The sequence below is a fragment of the Mus musculus genome, chromosome 6 (assembly GCF_000001635.26).
Source record: "Mus musculus strain C57BL/6J chromosome 6, GRCm38.p6 C57BL/6J".
Taxonomy (NCBI): domain Eukaryota; kingdom Metazoa; phylum Chordata; class Mammalia; order Rodentia; family Muridae; genus Mus; species Mus musculus.
The window spans coordinates 88,158,517-88,176,762 of NC_000072.6; the positions used below are offsets into that span (position 1 = coordinate 88,158,517).

The window sequence follows — 18,246 nt, forward strand, 5'->3', positions numbered from 1 at the left end:
GAGGCCACTGTGCCTCCTGAGCTGGGCTGTTGCTTCAGAGATAGTAAACCTTGATCTTATTGAAGCTACAGTCACCAAGAGGTCCTCTTTTCTCCCTCTGCCTCCCGCTTTGACAGGCCCCTTTCCTGAAGCAGTGAGGGTGGAGGCCGGAGTCCTTGTGGCTTTCAGGATGGAAAAGTGTTCCGTACGTGTCCCTGGAGCACCCTGCTTCTGGTTGAGTTTCATACATGTCCCTGGAGTGCCCTGCTTCTGGTTGGGTCCTGGACAGAGCTGTTGCTGCCCTCTATTCACAGCAGGCTTCCCACTGCCCACCTCTGAGGACCCCTCAATGCCCCCATTCCCCAACACCCTGCCTACCCTATTTGATTTGGCAGACATTTGCCTTCCCAGGCTGTGGATCCAAGAAAGGTGGGAAGATTCAGGAAGGAGATGGGGTGAGATGCAGTGTGGGTGGAGTCGGTGGCAGGAAAGATAAAATTGTGTCCTGGGTTTGATTTCTGTGAGAGAACATGTGCCTGGGAGGCTGAGGCGTGTACAGTAAGTGGGGAAACGTGGTTGCTTCATGGCTTTATCTAGTCTTCGCCATCCCCTTGAAAAGTGGGGAAATAATACCCTAAGTAGCAAGGGTTCCCGTGGGAATTTCACAAGAAGTAACAACACATCTGAAGTACTGTGCAAGCGAAGTGGATAGGCACGGAAGTAACGGGAGCAGGGCAGGTGTCTGGAGTCACGCTGTAAAGTCCATTTTCATTTTTATTTTGCAACCTCAGCTGTTCCTTGAACCTATCATCCTCCTTGAACCATCCATCCTTCCATCCATCCATCATCCTTCCAGCTTCCTGAGTGCAGGGGTTCCCAGGGTACCCTGCAGCTGTAAAGCCCTCAAGCATTATGAATGGGTACTGCTTGAAAGAGTATCCCTGACATTTCACAATGTCACTTTGGCAAGAAAGGGCTTGTCTTCTCTAAGAACAAGAAGCCAGAAAAGAGGACAGGGCCTGTGATGGTGAGATGCAGCAAGCATGTCCCTCTGCCTCCTGAGCTCATAGCCACTCAGATGAGAAACGATGCCTTTCATCCCCACAGAGAAGCTCTGCATCGAACTCATTGATGGCAAGTAGTCAGCTGACTCCAGGTAACCCCAGCCTACATGGTAATCCCACCAAACACATTTTTTAGTCAAGTTAAACAAGTTTTGTTTTCTGTCAGAAAGGGCTGCCTCCCTAAAGTGGGGTTTGAAAGAACAGCATGGAGCACAGGAGAAAGTGGGGTTTATGTAGCTCAAAAAATGTAAGACTAAGGTTGAGGTTTTTGTTTGGTTTGGTTCTTTGTTTTGCTTTGTTTTTCTTTCCTTTTTTAAAGGATTTATTTTATGTAACTGTAACTGTACTGATGGTTATGAGCCATCATGTGGTTGCTGGGAATTTGAATTCAGGACCTCTGCTCACTCTGGTCTGCCCAACTCGCTCGGGCCCAAAGATTTATTATTATGTCTAAGTAGCTGTCTTCAGATGCACCAGAAGAGGGCGTCAGATCTCATTACAGATGGTTATGAGCCATGTGGTTTCTGGGATTTGAACTCAGGACCTTTGGAAGAACAGTCAGTGCTCTTACCCAGTCCAGTCCCTGTTTTGTTTTTCAAGGCAAGGTTTCTCTGTGTAGCCATGGCTGTCCTGGAACTCACTCTGTAAGCCAGACTGGCCTCAAATGCAGACATCTGCCTGCCTCTGCCTCCCAAGTTCCAGGGTCAACGGCATGTGCAACCACTCCCAGGCAACTAAGGATTCTTCTAGGGCTGGGGGATTTCCAGAGGAATTTTGGTTGTATAGGAACTTGACAGAACATCTCAAAATTATTTGGTAGAGGGACTTATCTTATGAGGGTGGGAGAAGGTCAAGAATCAGTCAGGCACCGAGCAAGTCAAATTCCAGGAAGGTTCAAGTTATGGTTACATTCGAAGATGTAGAAACTTAAGTTTTATAGAAAGCAGAAACAAACATTTTGATCTTGAAAAAAAATGGCCACGGAGCTTGATGGAGTCCGTCTGGTTCACTGCACACCACTCTCCAAAAGGAGGTTTTTGGATGGCGTATTAATGAAAATGAGATTTTCTGCAAGGAACAGAAAATCCTTAAATAATACTGTGTGTAAAAGACAGGCCACACCTCGGTAGACAGAGGCAGGGGCCTCTCTGGGCTTAAGGTCTACGGAGTGAGCTCCACGGCAGCCAGGACTACACAGAGGCACAGTGTCAAGAAACAAACAAACAAACAAGAGTTGTATATTTGAGAAGTGCAGAGGTGGATAGGTCATGGCAGATACAGCTCCAAGATAGAGCTGGGCCTGATCACTAATATATAACTTACCCCTCACTATATGACCAGGGAACTCAAGCCCAGAAGGCAAAGAATGACTTACTGACTGACAGATGTCAATCAAAACAGCAGCAGCTGAAAAACCTGAGCTGAAGGAAATTGATGACCAGAGCCCCAAGGTGGGAAAGCAGCAAGCCTTCAAAGTTACCATAGCAACTGAGGGCACAGGTAACACTGACAGTTCTTTTCTGAGTGTTCCGAAGTCCCTCCTTATTTGTGTGCTCACATTCAGTCAATGAAAGCCAGCTTGTTTCTCTAAATTTGGGTTGTCTGAGGCTTCAATTCTTCAGGGCCAGGTTGCTGGTTCCCGGCTCTGGCGGAGGATTGGACTCTATGCTTCAAGACTCCCCAGCCGGTCTGGCAATCAGTTTCACCTTTTTCAGTTGTTAAATCCTGAGTTAGCAACAAAGTACCTTCCTTTGAACTTTTTGCTCTCTGCCTAGTCTATTCTTGGAGAGGGCAAGACAAGAACCCACTTGGTGACAGGAGATGCCTTCTGCTGACTCACCAAGTCATAGAGCATCCGCTGACCCGGGGCCCCAGGGAACAAAGACGCGTCTCCAGCTTCTCACCCTGGAGCGTCTCTTGCTTCCTGGAAGCTGAAGGTGAGGGGACAGTGGGATGAGGGCAAAGGTAACTTAAACACACACACACACACACAAAAGCACAGACCATGACTCCAGAGGAGCCTGCGTTTGACTGGGTCAGAATGTGGAGCAGTTCGAACCCAGATCATTGCTGAAGCCAGCAGTGTTGTCACCCCAGTGCCCTCTGTCATCCCAGTGCCCTCCATGTGGTTAGGAAATGACGAGAAAGAGACTTGCCAGGGTCCCTCCAAAGGAACCTTGGGCATGACCAAGGCGGCCATGGGGGTGGCAAGGTGACATTGCCAGTATGAAGCCTTGCCCCCGCACCCCCAAACTCTAGAGCAAACAAGTGCTGGTCCTGAGCTGAAGGGCAAGAAGGTTGTCCCTCAGAGCTGCCTCAACAAGAAGCATAAGGAAATGGAAAATGGAGGCAACAAAGAGAAGCTCTTTGGGCCTGTGCTCAGAATTTAACAGATAAGATGCTGCCCTATAACACAACACACACACACACACACTCTCTCTCTCTCTCTCTCTCTCTCTCTCTCTCTAAGGAAAACACAATTAAAGATGTCAGGAATGCATGCATGAGACAATGTCACATTAATAGGGAATGCCAATGAGCACACAGGAAATATTTTTTCAAAAGCAAACAGAGAGCTGGACCAACTGTCAGTAATAGAACCAGGGCTTTGCATGAGGCTCTGGTTTAAATCCCAGCCCTTGAAACAAACAAGAGGATATTGTGAAACTGAAAGACACAGACGACAGGGTGTCTCCCAGGCTGGAGAGATGCTCCAGTGAGTAAAAGCATTTGCTGCTCTTCTGGAGGATCAGAGTTTGGTTCCCAGCACCCACCCACATCGGATGGCTCACAACTGCCTGTGACTTCAGCTCCAGGGCATCTAACACCCTCTTCTGGCCTCTGCGGGAACCCAAACAAGACACACGTTAATAAATTAAAAATAAATTAATAAATAAAAAATTAATAAATTAAAAAGAAAAACACAAGCAAGATGAAAACGTAAAATCACAAATTCTAGGTAGGTTTTAAAGTGGTTGAGGAAAGAATTAGTGACTGTGAAGGTAGCTTGATGGGTGGTTTTACATAGCCCATAAAGAGAATGGAGAGGACTCTGAGGAGTCGAAGCACATCGGCATTTGTACAACAGAAGCGAAGACAAGTATTTTCTACAGTTACTACTGAAAACTTCCCTAGCTCTTCCTGCCACGGGGGCAGGGTGGGGAGGACAGGATGAGGGGAACAGACAGAGGCTACAGGCAACCCTGAACCTTAAGTGAGATGAGAGTCAAGCTAAAGACATTTCCACACAACCCTGAGATGATCTTTGGGTAGCAGACGCATCTTAGGAGAAAAAAAATGAAGGAAGTGCTTGAGGCTAGACCCAGGAGACTGCAGACAGTGAGCAAGACTCACAAAGCAAAAGCCAGAGAACTCGTTAAGTAATGAAGCCATTTAAGTAGAAGTAGCATTATACTTAATGTAATTAAAATTCAAATACGGTAAGTACAGATGAAAATTCCTCTTCATTTGAACTTAAGCAATTGTATAAAATAGTGTGTATAATACATAATGTACTGCTGGGCTTATACTGTATTCAAATGTTACAATTTGTACAAAGGAAAACAGTAAAGAAGAAAAAAAGATGAAAGTCTAATACCGCAACTGTGTGAAGCAGTATCGTAGCTTTTAAATCACAATTGTCAGGTGTGAACCGCACAGCTGTCCGTGCATGACAGAAGCGCGTGGCTGTTTTCTGCATGGCCTTCTCCTTTAAGCAGGACAGCAACGATTATGGAGCAGAGGTGACCTAGAGAACTCTGGGTCTAGTAGCAGGTCTGTGGGAATGGCAACGGAACTGCTGATGTTCTTGGTACACACAGGGCTAGATGGTCTCCAGGTCCACCTACCATTACCTCCAGTTTCCAGCTGCCTGCAGTTATAGGGGGTGGGTGCTCAAATATATAGGAAAAGGAAGTTAACTGAAGCTGTGATTCCATAATACAGCCTCCATGAGGGTGTCACCCATGATAGGAGTGTGACTTTGCAGTGATCTGGCTATGTTTGAGTCACCTATGTTCCTGCAGGGAACCCCTCACCCTGTGCTCCTGTGAGTGACCCCTCCCATGCTCCTGTGAGTGACCCCTCACCTTTGTCCTGTGAGTGGGCCCTCACCTTTGTCCTGTGAGTGGACCCTCACCTTGCTCCAGTGAGTGACCCCTCACCTTGCTCCGGTGAGTTATCCTTTTCCTGTGCTCCTGTGAGTGACCCCTCTCCCATGCTCCTGTGAGTGGCCCCTCACCTTTGTCCTGTGAGTGACACCTCCCCTGTGCTCCTGTGAGTGACCCCTCACCCATGATTCTGTGTGGCTTCTACCTCTCACTCATGCTCCTGTGACTAATCGCAATAAAGTCATTGGTTCACTGAGCTGGATTTGTGTAGATTTTTTTATTTTATTTTTTTGGTATGTCACTGGTGCCCTATCTGGGGAAACAGACGTTTGTTCTACGTCCTCAGAAAAAGTCGAAGCAGCAAGGCCATTACTGTCATTGTATGGGACCGCTGCTCGTGTAAGGTCCACTGTAGCCCAAATGTCAGGAGACTATACATGGGCGATACAGAGGCAAAAGGCCAAGAATAAAAGCAAACTTCCCACACCTTGGGCTGGTGAGATAGCTGAGCAGGTAAAAGCATTTGCCACACAAGCCCCACAACTGCATTCTGTTAAGAACCCACAGTAGGAGACACTAGCCCCACAACTGCATTCTGTTCAGAACCCACAGTAGGAGACACTAGCCCCACAACTGCATTCTGTTCAGAACCCACAGTAGGAGACACTAGCCACCCAGAAGGCCTCTGACCTTTGCACATGCACTGTGGTATACGCACCTGTGTTCACACACACACACACACACACACACACACACACACACACACACACTCACACACACACACACACATGCACCAATAAATAACATACAAGAATAGGCTAGTGTCCCCACACTTTAACAAGCCGGTCAGGACAACTGGAAGTGGGGCCCAGTTACGCTGCTGCGTTCCACAGCCGTCTGTAGTCTGCTCCTCACGGCCCGTGGCCCTAACACGGATGGTCGGTCTGAAGTAACACAGCCTGGGGATGGAAGGGGACTGAAGCATGTGCTGCTCCCGCAGAGGCCCCAAGGGCCTGAGTTTGATTCCCAGTACCCATGCCAGGTGGCTCACAAGACCCTGCACCTCCAGTGCCGGCGACCCAATGCCTCTGGCCTTCATGGTTGAGTGCCTGGACTCACATGGACGTACACCCACCCCACAGACACACATGCTTACATGTAACTAAAAATAACAAAAATAAATAAGACAACTTCATACTTAACAAGATTTAATGGCAGTAAAACAAAGGTCAAAATACATCTAATTATCTCATCCATACAAGAGACTGTTACTCAGATGTAGAGAGATGAGATCTGATGTATGCTGCCACATGAGTAAAGTGTTAAAGCATACGCACAAGAAAGAAGCTTATTACAAAATAAACTATGAAAAATGCATTTGTTTCTTAATGAATTTGTATCTTCCCATAGCCATTAAACTAAGAAACCCGTATCCTATTTGACAGAGGGACTCCAGAGTTGGGGGTCTCCAAGGCAACTTTTGTAAGTGCTGAAAGGTGGTGAAGACTCCATTGTCTGTCAGACTGAGACGATGGCAGTCACCTTGTGTCCAGTCCTGGGGGAGGGGGTGCAACAAGCCCTGACACATCCACTCACTAAACAACCCAGGAGCTGAGGCAGACAGAGCAGCTCTGTGTGTGTTACCAAGTTGGCCTCAGATACACTGTAGAGCAGAAGAGCAAGGTGCAGTTGTCTTATACAGTGTCCAGTGTGAATTCACACAGAATCACCCCTCAGTCGCGATGAGGAGACCAAGAGGGCTGGATTTCTACCAGGGCACTTCTCCCAGTCTTGGGGCTGGAACGTGTGGCTGGGTGGTGAGACTGGAACAAAGTCAGCTTTTCCTCTCACGTCCTTGATCTGCCTCAACCTCAGAGAACTGAGAGCAGAAAATGCTATGACAACCCAGGGCATGAGGGCGAGGCAAAGCTGGCGTCCCATTCTAGATAACTTGGGCTTTATTCCATTTAGGACCACTCTTTCCTTGTGGGAAGATATGGAGAGGCTGGGGTGACCCTCGCTTAGTTCCAGAATCCCACTGGCTAGGCCAAACAGCCTTCTCGGGAATGACTGACCATTTAGCTGTGGTAGGCATGGCTGTCCAGGACACGTCCTGACGTTGCCTTGATGATTCCCAGGATGTCAGCAGATTGGATCAGGCTTCTCTCTCGCACCATGAACTTGTCGCATCTTCATTTTATCCTGCTATGGGAGCTCTGAATAGGAGAAAGTCCGATATGGAGCTGGGACAGGGCTCTGAGGGACTCTCCCCTAAGTCTGTTTGCTACCTGAGCCTCGTTCTGAAGCTTGTTGTCTCACCCAAGAACGGGGACAACTGACCCCTGGCACGACCCTGTCTCCAGCTGGCCACCACAGCTCCTCGGACCATGCTCTCCAGCCCTGTCAATGGTTGGTTCCACATCCATAAGGTGAGCTCTGATGGATGGTCTGGGACCTATAAGAAGCCGACTACCACTTTAGGCTTGCAGCCAGCCGAGTGGCCCGGCCATCCACCTCTGCTCCGCAGGAGCACCACAAGGTGGTTTCCGTAAGTTGGGGGTGATTGCATAACTTCACCAACTGCCATGCCGGATATATTTTGCAACCCAGGCCACTGTGCCACACGTGCTAGTTGGCACAGCCAGGCTTCCCGCAGAGGCCGGAGGAAGTCTGAGAGTGAGAGGTACTGACTACACCTCCCCACACCTGGGAGCTCCTTCTGCAGGCTGTACTTAGATCTGGTTGGAGATGAGGGTCCCACTGTTCTCCAGTGACAGAGGGGAGATGGGACATCCACGTGCCAAACACAGGAGTTTGGGCTTCTGAGAACTCATCATCACGTGTCACAAGCTTTTCTTGGAGGTCAAGTGAAGATATAACTTCCAAGTCCCATTGGAAGGGTCCACCTCACCCCATGGACTAACTCCCACCAGGCCACATGATAGGGAAACACCCAGATGCCTGGGGTGAACCTCAGCCATGTTCAAGGACATGTAGAGTTCTGGGGACCCTGGGGACATGGTAGATGTTATGATCATTGGGATAAGAATGTGAGGGATCGCTGGGGATTAGAGGACCTCACTACATCCTGTATGCCCCTCAACATGGACATCGTGAGAGGTGACCCAGCTAGCAGGTTTGGCTCTTTCCACATGCTCTCCAGCCATTGTCCCAGTTGTTAGGGTCCTATGGACTCGAATAGGAGAATGCTCTCTCAGTGCTCTAAGTTCCTCTCAGAGCATGGCCAAGGGTCGCAAGGAAAGTGGGAGCAGACAAGGAGTGAGAAACACTCTCTGTAACTTTAATTTTTTCAAACTTTGTTTTTAATGATAGTTCTTAAAGGTCTTAACCTTCCTTTTAGCCCACCACCTACCAGAGATAGTGGGAAAGAAAGGATATGTGGGAAGTGGACCTATTTAGAAAGGTTCTTTGGAGCAACTCCTGTCTGTGCTGTCTGGAAGTTCAGTTCATAGGTTGGCAGTGGCAGCTCGATGCACTACACAGATACACCAGCAGTCCCGTTCGGTAGAGTCGGGATGGCAAACACTTATCAGCAGTGGCACTACCTAGACAGCTAGGCCTCAGCCTCGACTTGAGTCAGCAGAAGGGACCAAGAGGTAGGCCAGAAGAAGTTCTTGGCTGTGCCTCTCTCAGAGAAATGAAAATCAGTGAAGATGTGAGACCCACAAGCATTGCACAGGAAGCTCTATAAGCAAGCCCAGCTCAGCCTCTGTCACTGTCCATTATGCCTATGTATATCCTCCGAACATGACATGTCCTCCTCGGGTCTTGCCTCAGCACGTGGGTCTGTCTCAGCTGACATCACTCTGCCAATCAGCCCAAGTCTGCAGAAGTGACAAGAAACTGCAGTACACCACCAAAAGTTATTTGGTGTGTTTCTCCCTAAGGAGTCCCAACAAACGCAGCTCAACTACACAGTGTAAGGCGGACCAATACATGTGTGCCATTAGCGAAGAAGCCTTCATCATGTGTCCTTTCACGTGCTCTCTTTAGCAGAACATCCTTTCATCTGTGTCTGCTTCAGCTAAATGTTCCTTCACGAGTCTGCCTTAGCAAAACACCATCCAACCATCCAAAGAACCCTTAAGTTTCCACTTCACATCTCCTTCCTGGTTTGGGTTTTCAGAGGTACCTTGGACACACCCACAGATTCTTGATGTGGCTCCTCACCACTGGAAGAGATGTGTGCTGAACCCACTCTTAAAACAACACTGAATAAAAAGGGGTGCTCCCCAAGGGTCAGATATCTGCTTGGGGGCAGTATGGTTCTAGTGACTGGCCAGGACTAGGGTTAAAGACACACCTCTCACTCAAGCTTTGGGCTACACCAAGGTGCCCTGAGCCTGGTGCTCCTTCTCCAAAGCCCACACTGCAGCACAGTCCTCCCTGCCTGTCCTGCCCCTTTGCTCTCCAGGGAGATGCTGATTTCAGGGTTTTGTTTGTCCTCTGGGAGCCAACCTAGCAGGGATATTCTGAGCACAGAGCAGCCAGACCCAGGACATGGATGTTCAGTTCCAACTGGCAGTGTCTGCCTCCCCATGCTGGTTTGCTCCGGCCCTCCTTGTCCTGGATGCTCTTGCTGGGTGTCCTGTGGACTGCTTTGAGCTAATATGATGCCCTCTGGCTTGAAGGAGAACTGCTTAGACATGTCAGTGCCAAGCAGGGCCTCTCCAGTGAGATGATTCTCCTAAGATTAGAGGGCACATTACGTGGCGGAGCTTGGGGTGAGTCTACACACCTCTGTGTTGATTTTGGAAAATCTCTACAGCATGCCATGAGCAGGGAAACCTTCTGGTTACCTTTAAATTCCCAGAGTAAAGGGAATACTGTGACGTTACCTCCATGCAAAACCAAGGCTGCCTCCCACACCCCACACCTTCCACACAGCAGGAGCAATGCCATGTATAGGTTCGGATCACTGTGGAGATTAATTAGTTTTGTCAACTTGACATAAGCTAGATTCATCTGGGGATGGGAGATCTCAACTGAGAAATTGCCACCAGCAGATTGGACTATGGGCAAGTCAGTAGGGGTATTTTCTTGACTAATGGGTTGTATGAGAAAGCAGGCTGAGCAAGCCATTAGGAGAGAGCTGTAAGCAGCATTCCTCCACAGTTCCTGCCTCTGCTACTGCTTGAGTTCCTGCCCTGACTTCCACCAATGATGGACTGTGATGTGGAAGTGTGACCCAAACAAATTATTTCCTTCCTAAGTTGCTTTTGGTCATGGGGTTTTATTACAGCCACAGAAAGCAAACTAGCCTTGAAGGAAGAGGCAGGCAGATCTCTATGAGTTTCAGGCCAGTCAGGGCTGTGTAGTGAGATCTTGTCAGAGAGAGAGACAGAGAGAGAGAGAAACAGAGAAAGCAGAGAGAGAGACAGAGAGAAACAGAAGGAAAGACACAGAGAGAGAGAGAGAGAAAAAGACACACACACACAGAGAGAGAGAGAGAGGGAGAGGGAGAGAGAGAGAGAGAGAGAGAGAGAGAGAGAGAGAGAGAGAGAGAGAGAGAGAAACAAAGTAGACCATGGATGCCCTAGTATCTACTCAACCAGGAGTCACAAACCGTCTCCAGGAAAAAATGAAAAAGGACTGCATATAACTGAAGATTCAGAGCTACCAGCAAACCCTATTTGTTTTCTGTGCTTGGGGTCTGCTTCCTCCTTGGGGCCCACTCTTGGGAAGCTTCCCAACTTGTGTGATGAATGAGCTCAGTCATTCTGGCAATATTCAGCTCCACCACACATATATGTCTGAAGTGCAGAGTAGGACCTTAATCTCTTTGTAGCTGCCCAAAACCCTGGACTCGCTTGGACCAGTTCATGGCTGCCGCTATTTGATCCATCAGCCAATCCCTGTGGCTTGAATGAATTGCAGTGCCCTGATTGGTCACAGCTCACATTTCCCTCTGTTTACAGAGTATTTGTCTGGTGTTTGGTCCTGTCTCAGGTTCTGGGATTACAGAGATATATTGCGTATTCATTCATTCTCACAAACACACTTTCTAGTCCCGTAAATCGACACACAGTCTGTTTTCAAATAATCCATTATCTGATTTGATTCACACAAAGATCGTGTATAGAGACTGCTAGAGACAGTAGCTTATCTGCAGATAAGCTAGCGGAGTCCAGAAGGTTTGATAGCTCACGGACAGTAGATACCTGATAAACCCTGACCTGGGGGAGGAGTGGATACCCAGCGGTCCTCAGCTTGTCTGGTTGGTGGCTGTGGATGAGCCAAGGCCCCTGCACCCAGGTAGGAAGAAACTGAGGCCCTGGGGCTGCCTGCAGCTTGGACCCCCGCATGGCAGCAAGGATCTCCAAACTGTAGGACTTACAAAGTGCCCTTGAGTACAGCTTGCTGACCAGCTACCGGTTGTTAGTCCCATGCCACACAGACAGTCATGAGTGGTCTTATGCAGTGGCTTGGGGGTGTCACCCTGCTCCTCCTGCTCCAGCCAATCATCTCTCTCTATTCTCAGCCTGTGGGTCTCCACCCCTTTGTCAAGCTTCTATCTCTGAAAATGTTTACATTAAGATTCACAAAAGCAGCAAAGTTATAGTTATAAAGTAGCAACAAAAATAATTTTATGGTTGGGGTCACTACAACATGAGGGAACTGTATGAAAGGTCATGGCATTAGGAAGGTTCAGAACCACTGCTCTAGATAGAGTCCAGTTGTGAACAACAAAAGCCAACTGTGTATCTGGTCCCAGGGATTACAAGTGCCATCCCTGGCTTTTTAAAATTCGGGTTCTGGGGGCTGAAGAGATGGCTCAGCAGTTAAGAGCACTGATTGCCCTTCCAGAGGTCCTGAGTTCAATTCCCAGAAACCACATGGTGGCTCACAGCCATCTGTAATGGGATCAGATGGCCTCTTCTGGGGTGTCTGAAGACAGCTACAGAGTACTCATACATAAAATAAATAAATAAATAAATACATACATACATACATACATACATAATTTTTTTAAAAATGTGGATTCTGGGGCCCAAACTCAGACACTCAAGCTTGTAAGAGAAGAACTTAACAAATTGGCCTCCTAAAAATAAAAGTTTGAATGCAAGCTCATATATTATTGGCCTCTGTACCTCAGAGGCTTTATCAGGCCACAGCTTGAGTTTCATCAGCTTTCCATTGTGATTCAGGAGAACTTTGCCAGGACTGTGCCTGCCCCCATTAGCAAAGGGTCCCACCAATGAGAGCACTGCTTTTGTTAGGTCACCATGACATCCATAAACTGTTTAGAATAAACAGCTAATTTTTCCTTGCTTCCAATGGACTTACCTCTGAAGCTGATGTCTTGGGCTTGCTATCTTTAGTGGGACATCTATCCTTGCTAACCATTCAGTTTGGAGTCTAGAAGGTTGTCAGGACACCCATTGGATGCTCAGAGGCTAACTGTATCTTCTCAGCTGCAACCTAGAGTAGGTCAGTCTGGTGGTTTCCTTTCCCTCTTTGGTGCACACCTGTACCTCCAGTGTCTTAGTTAGGGTTTCTATTGCTATGATGAAACATCATGACCAAAAACAATTTGGGGAGAAAAGGTTATTTAGCCTACACCTCCACATTATAGTCCATCACTGAAAGAAGTCAGGACAGGAACTCAAATAGGATGGAAACCTGGAAGCAGGAGCTGATGCAGAGGCCATGAAGGGGTGCTGCTTACTGGTTTGCTTTCCATGGCTTGATCAGCCTGCTTTCTTATAGAACCCTATACCATCAGTCCAGGGATGGCACCACCCACAATGTGCTGGACTCTTTCACATCAAATTGTTAATAAGAAAATACCCTGCAGCTAGATCTTATGAAGGTATTTTCTCGATTGAAGTTTCCTCCTTTCCAGTGACTCTAGCTTGTGTCAAGCTGACATGAAACTCATCACCATACCCAGGAATGCCAGTCCCTCCTCTTTAGGCTTTCTTTCTCATAAAGATCAAATGTATCTCCAGAAATTTTAGGTAATGGGGAGTATGGAAGGCAAATTTGTTTGAGAACCTGCAAATTTAAAAATATCTTTATTACTTGGCTTGGTGGATAGTTTAGTTGGGTATAAACTTTGAGCAGGAAATCATGATTCTTGTTTTGCATGCTGCCCTCCTGCTCCCCGCCCCAATTTCAAGCACATCTGGTGAACTTTTTGTGCCCTGAGGGTCTACTGATGTCATCTGAGTGGGTCTCAACTTCTCCCATCACTGGTTTTAAAAATTCAGCACTTTTGCCCCTACCAGGACCTGGTTCCAAAGACTCTACAGGGACATCTTGAAACAAAGTGGAAAATGGAGTTGGTGGTCTCAGAAGTCAACAGAATATCTAGGGAGAGTTTTAGGGAATCAGAACCCAGCTTAGAGTGAGGAATGTCTTCCAAACAGTTGGAGCTCAGGAGGGTATTCTTGAAAGAATGAACCCCTAGATTAGGGAGGAATGCAAGAACTGATGGCTACCTTGTAGAAGGGTCCTGACTTTATGAAGGATTGACCACATGACCCGATAGAGCCCTTCAGCCAGAATCTGGAAACTTCTGATTAAAACTCTCCACATTCCCAGTCAGAACAATTATAATTTCATGGGTCACAGGATCTGGATCCTTGAAATTGAAAATGAAGTGACATTTGTCACATAGGGGTCAGTCAGGATGGAGACAGGACTCACCCTTCAAGAGGAGGACCAGGGACATTAAGATGGAGTACAGTTCCAGTCCTTCTGAGGGTCCTGAACAGAGCAGTGCTGGGCCAGTCCAGACCCAACTTTTGGCAAGGCCAAGTCTTCCAGCTGGCCCACAGGCCAGCTCACTAACACCCAAGATTCTGCTGTAATATTTGAAGTTCATTGCCAGGAGATAACAGCCCACTGTTCTTAGGAAAAGTGGGCTAATTGACAGGGGCTTCTTCCCTCTCCTCCTCGATGGTTCACGAACATCTACAACCACTTGCCTCTTTTGTCCTAAGAAGCATGAAGAGTGACTGCTAATCTCCCTTGAGATCCCTTGCGAAACTCCACCCCTTGCCAGTACTAGGGCTCACCAGACCTATGACTCTCTCTGGTTAGCTGCTAAGAGGCAAAGATGGAGCAGGAGATCTGAGGGTTTGGGGGAGCCTGTTGGGAATAAAGGATGAAGGTCGGTGGGGCAGAACTGAGACTGGCAGGGTTTCCCTCACAAGGTGAGGCTTCAGGTCTTTTGTAGCCTTCCCTGCATGGAGAATCAATGTCACCTGAGGGGGATGTGAATCTATATGTGGTGGTAATTTGCCTTGAGCTGCCTAAGAAGAGATATCACCAGGCAAGGGGTATTATAATTTGGCTATGAAATGTTTCTCAAAGGCCCATGTACTGAAAGCCTGGTCTGTAGCCTCAGTGCTCAGGAGAAGTTGTGGAACCACCAGGATGCAGGGCCTGTGGGAGGAAGTTAGGTGACTGAGGGGCTGACTCCTGAAGGAGATATTAGGTCTCCAAACTGTTCCTGTTTCTCTACTTCTTGACTGCTGTGAGATGAGAGGCTTTGGTCCTCAAAGCATCTGCACTGTGATGTCCTGTGCCATCAAAAGCTGTAAACCAAAACTTCCCAAACTGAGGTGAGCCCAGAAGGGTCCTTTAAGCTGTGTGCCTTCTCCCACCCCTGATGGGGCTGCTACCAGCTCCTAACTGTCCCTCTATAGGATCCCCTCCCAGCATTTCCAGCATCCTCAAGGGACGCACCTTCTGCAGCAGAGGAGCTGAGTAGCTGCAATGCAGGAAGCTGGACAGAGCAAGCACTCTGGACTTTGAGGACATCTTAGTGCTGCCCCACAGCACCCACTACATGAAGTTACTAGTCCCATTTTACAGAGCAAGAAACTGAGATGTTCAAAGGACCCATAACCACACTGAGTAAAAGGAGAGTTTTGTGGGCAATGGCATGGTGACTGCCAGGCCTATATCCTATGCCAGGCCTGCCTCAAGGAAACTGTCCACTGCCTTTCCACTCTGTAGCTGGTGACTTTTGCACCAGTGACCATTACTCTGCTTTTTGCCATGATGCTCTTGCTACTTCTAGAACTTCATATAAACAGTCATATGGCAAATGATCTTTGGTGTGACTTCTTTACCTTAGCATAATGTTTTAAAAAATCATCCATGTCATTGTGTGAATTAATGTTTCATTACTTTTCACTGTGGAGTAATATTCCATAGTATGGATATACCACAATTTGTGATTTGTGTAACTGTGTATGTGTGTGTGTGCATGTGTGCGTGTACACACACACACACACACACACACACACACACTGGCAGACATAATGAGTATTTTCAATTAGGGGCTATATCAGTTTTTTTTCCTGTTTCTATGATAAAACATGAGTAAAAGCGATTTAGAAGAGAAAATGAGTATATTTTATCTTTTTTTTTTTTTTTTTTTTTTTGGTTTTTCGAGACAGGGTTTCTCTATATAGCCTTGGCTGTCCTGGAACTCACTCTGTAGACCAGGCTGTCCTCGAACTCAGAAATCCGCCTGCCTCTGCCTCCCGAGTGCTGGGATTAAAGGCGAGCACCACCATGCTCGGCAAGTATATTTTATCTTATTGTTCCAGAATGGATACAGTCCATCAAGGAGGGGAAGGTGGGGAGAGGGGGCAGACCTGAAACCAGTCTCAATGGAAACAGATATCACATTTCATTCACACACAGGAAGACCACAGAGAGAACAGGAAGTGAAGCAAGTCAATCTATCAACCTTCAACAACTACATTTAATAATGGACTTCCTCCAACAAGGCTCCACTTCCCAAAGGCTCTGTAACCTTCACAAACAACCTCACCAACTGGAGACCAAGTGTTCAGATACCTAAGCCCATGGGGCACATTTCTCAGTCACAACATCATGGGGGCTACTGTAAATAATGTTGTCATGGATGTGCATTTATGTTCCTTGTGTGTAGAGGAATTTTAATCCAGCAACATGACTACTCTGGAAAGGGAGCGTATCCAAAGACCATCTAGGTCTGTGTGATTCAGCTGGAATGATGCATCTTTAATCCCTCTGGCTGGAATATAGACATGCCATTAGTATACACCCAAACAATGGAGGTAAAGTTAGTTTGTAGAAGGAAGTAGCTATGTTTGAAAGTGATGGCTAATTGAGGGGCAGACAAAGTGATGAATCAGAGAAAGATTTTCCAGAATGAGTCAGAGATAGAATATGCCCAACTCTCACAAGAACAGACAGGAAAGAGAAGTTGCTTAAGAGCAGTGCAGAGTGAGTCAGGAGTGGAAAGCAGTTCAGTGAGTACAATTCCGTTGACTTCAGGCAACGCAGTTGAGTTTGATTGAGTTCAGTTCAAAGGCAGTTTTTAATGGGACAGTTTTACAGAGACAGGTTGCAGAGAGAACAAGATAGATATAGGTGAAGACAAAATGAACCAGAGAATGAGGAGCCAGAAGATTAGAACACATTTCCAGAGTTAATTTGAGGCTAAGCAGAGCAATTCAGTGAGAAGCTGAGAGAAGCCAGTTTGAATCACTCAGCTTGAAGAGGAGTTTGGGCCAGAACAGCTGAGTTGAAGCAACCAGCTAGAGTTCAGAAAGGGCTAGAAAGGATGAGTTTATTCAGCAGTTAGCCTCCAAGAGGACAATTACATCTGGCAAATAAAAGATACATTTACACTTGTGGGTACACTTGTAAGGATGGGACTGCTGAGTAGCATGGTAAAACATGGCTAATTGAATAAGATGCCATCCTACTATGTTCCTAAGCTGTCATTTTGCATTCCTACCAGTATTATGTGAGAATTCTGGCTGGTGCCACATCCTCCTCCTCACTAGATTCTGTCAACACTTAACTCCAAACTTGTAGGTGTGTGCATAAGTTCTCTTGTGTTTCCTTAGAGACTAATAGTGTTTATGAATTTGTTGTTTCTATTGGCCATTCAAACACTGCTTTTTAATGAAGTATCTGTTAGGACTGGTTGTTCATTTAAAATAACCATGTTGTTTGTTGTAGAAACTCAAACTTTTTTTTTCCACAGAAAAAACATTTAAACAACAACAACGATGTAGTTGTCCTGCAGAGGTTATTTCATATGCCATAAGAAGAAGGAATGCTTTTCAACTAAATTTAAGGGACAAGTATTATCTTGATGCCAAAACTGACATCATGAATATACATACAGATGTCTCAAAGTTTAACAATTTGAATTCGGCAATGTATCAAAAGGGTAAAATACATGACCACCAGCCAAAGCTTACCTCAGGAAAGCAACGTTAATTTAATATTCATAATCAATCAACATAACTTACTATGGCAAAAGAGCAAGGGGGAAGATTTATGAAACCAGGAGGCTGGAGAAATGGTACAGTAGTTAAGATTGCAGGTACTCTTGCAAGGGCCTGTGTTTGGTTCCAAGAACCAACATGGAAGCTCAAAATACTTTGGAACTACAGTTCCAGGTGACCCAGCATCCTCTTCATAACTGCTTGGGCATTAGGGACTCCTGCGGTATATCTATATGTATGTAGGCATGTTATATAGCAGTTCCCTCTAAAATTAAAACGTTCTATCCTGCAGGAAGAATGAAGAGTCACTCTCTGATATGCTGCAAGGAGACTCTCAGATAAGCACAGCTGCCTAGAGGGAACAGAGACCAGCCGAAATGAGCAGCAGGAAATACCAGCCAAGCTGCCTAGAAAAGGCTCAGGCCAGCTGAGCCACCTGGAAGGGACACTTTCCAACCTGTGGAGCTGCCTGCAGGCTGCGCAGTGTGCTCCAGGCTCTCAGCTTTTATGAGCTGTCACTCATGCTGGGGTGGGCTCTGGTGAGGCAGCTGCCTCTGAGTCATTTCTGTTCCTGTAAGTCACCTCTCACCCATACTCCTGTAAGCAATCCCAGTGACACTCATTGGCTCACCAAGCCGGACTTTGGAGGTATCCATACTTGCTCTATCACGGGCTCCGTACTGGACTGAGTAGATGTATGTGTGTGTTGCATCTCCCCAAGAAAGGACTGTCATACAACAAGGCACATAAACACATAAATATAAATTTTAAAAGGGAGCCATTGTGAAAGACTCAGGGCTATAAGGGTCAGCAGTTGTACAAGGA

The 18,246-nt window shown here is 46.9% G+C and overlaps 1 long non-coding RNA gene across 5 annotated transcripts in view; it reads right to left on the reverse strand.

Annotated features, from left to right (window-relative positions):
- Positions 1–18,246, reverse strand: part of Gm38708 — a 56,437-nt gene that overhangs the window by 16,669 nt on the left and 21,522 nt on the right. For 2 of the 5 annotated variants that reach the window (XR_001785309.2, XR_001785302.2), the window contains one exon: positions 6,344–7,368. The exons of 2 other annotated variants lie outside the window; for them this stretch is intronic. This is a non-coding gene — a long non-coding RNA (predicted gene, 38708). Of the gene's footprint in view, positions 1–6,343; positions 7,369–18,246 lie in introns of those variants that run through there. One more of the 5 variants, XR_001785307.2, reaches the window with a different exon arrangement.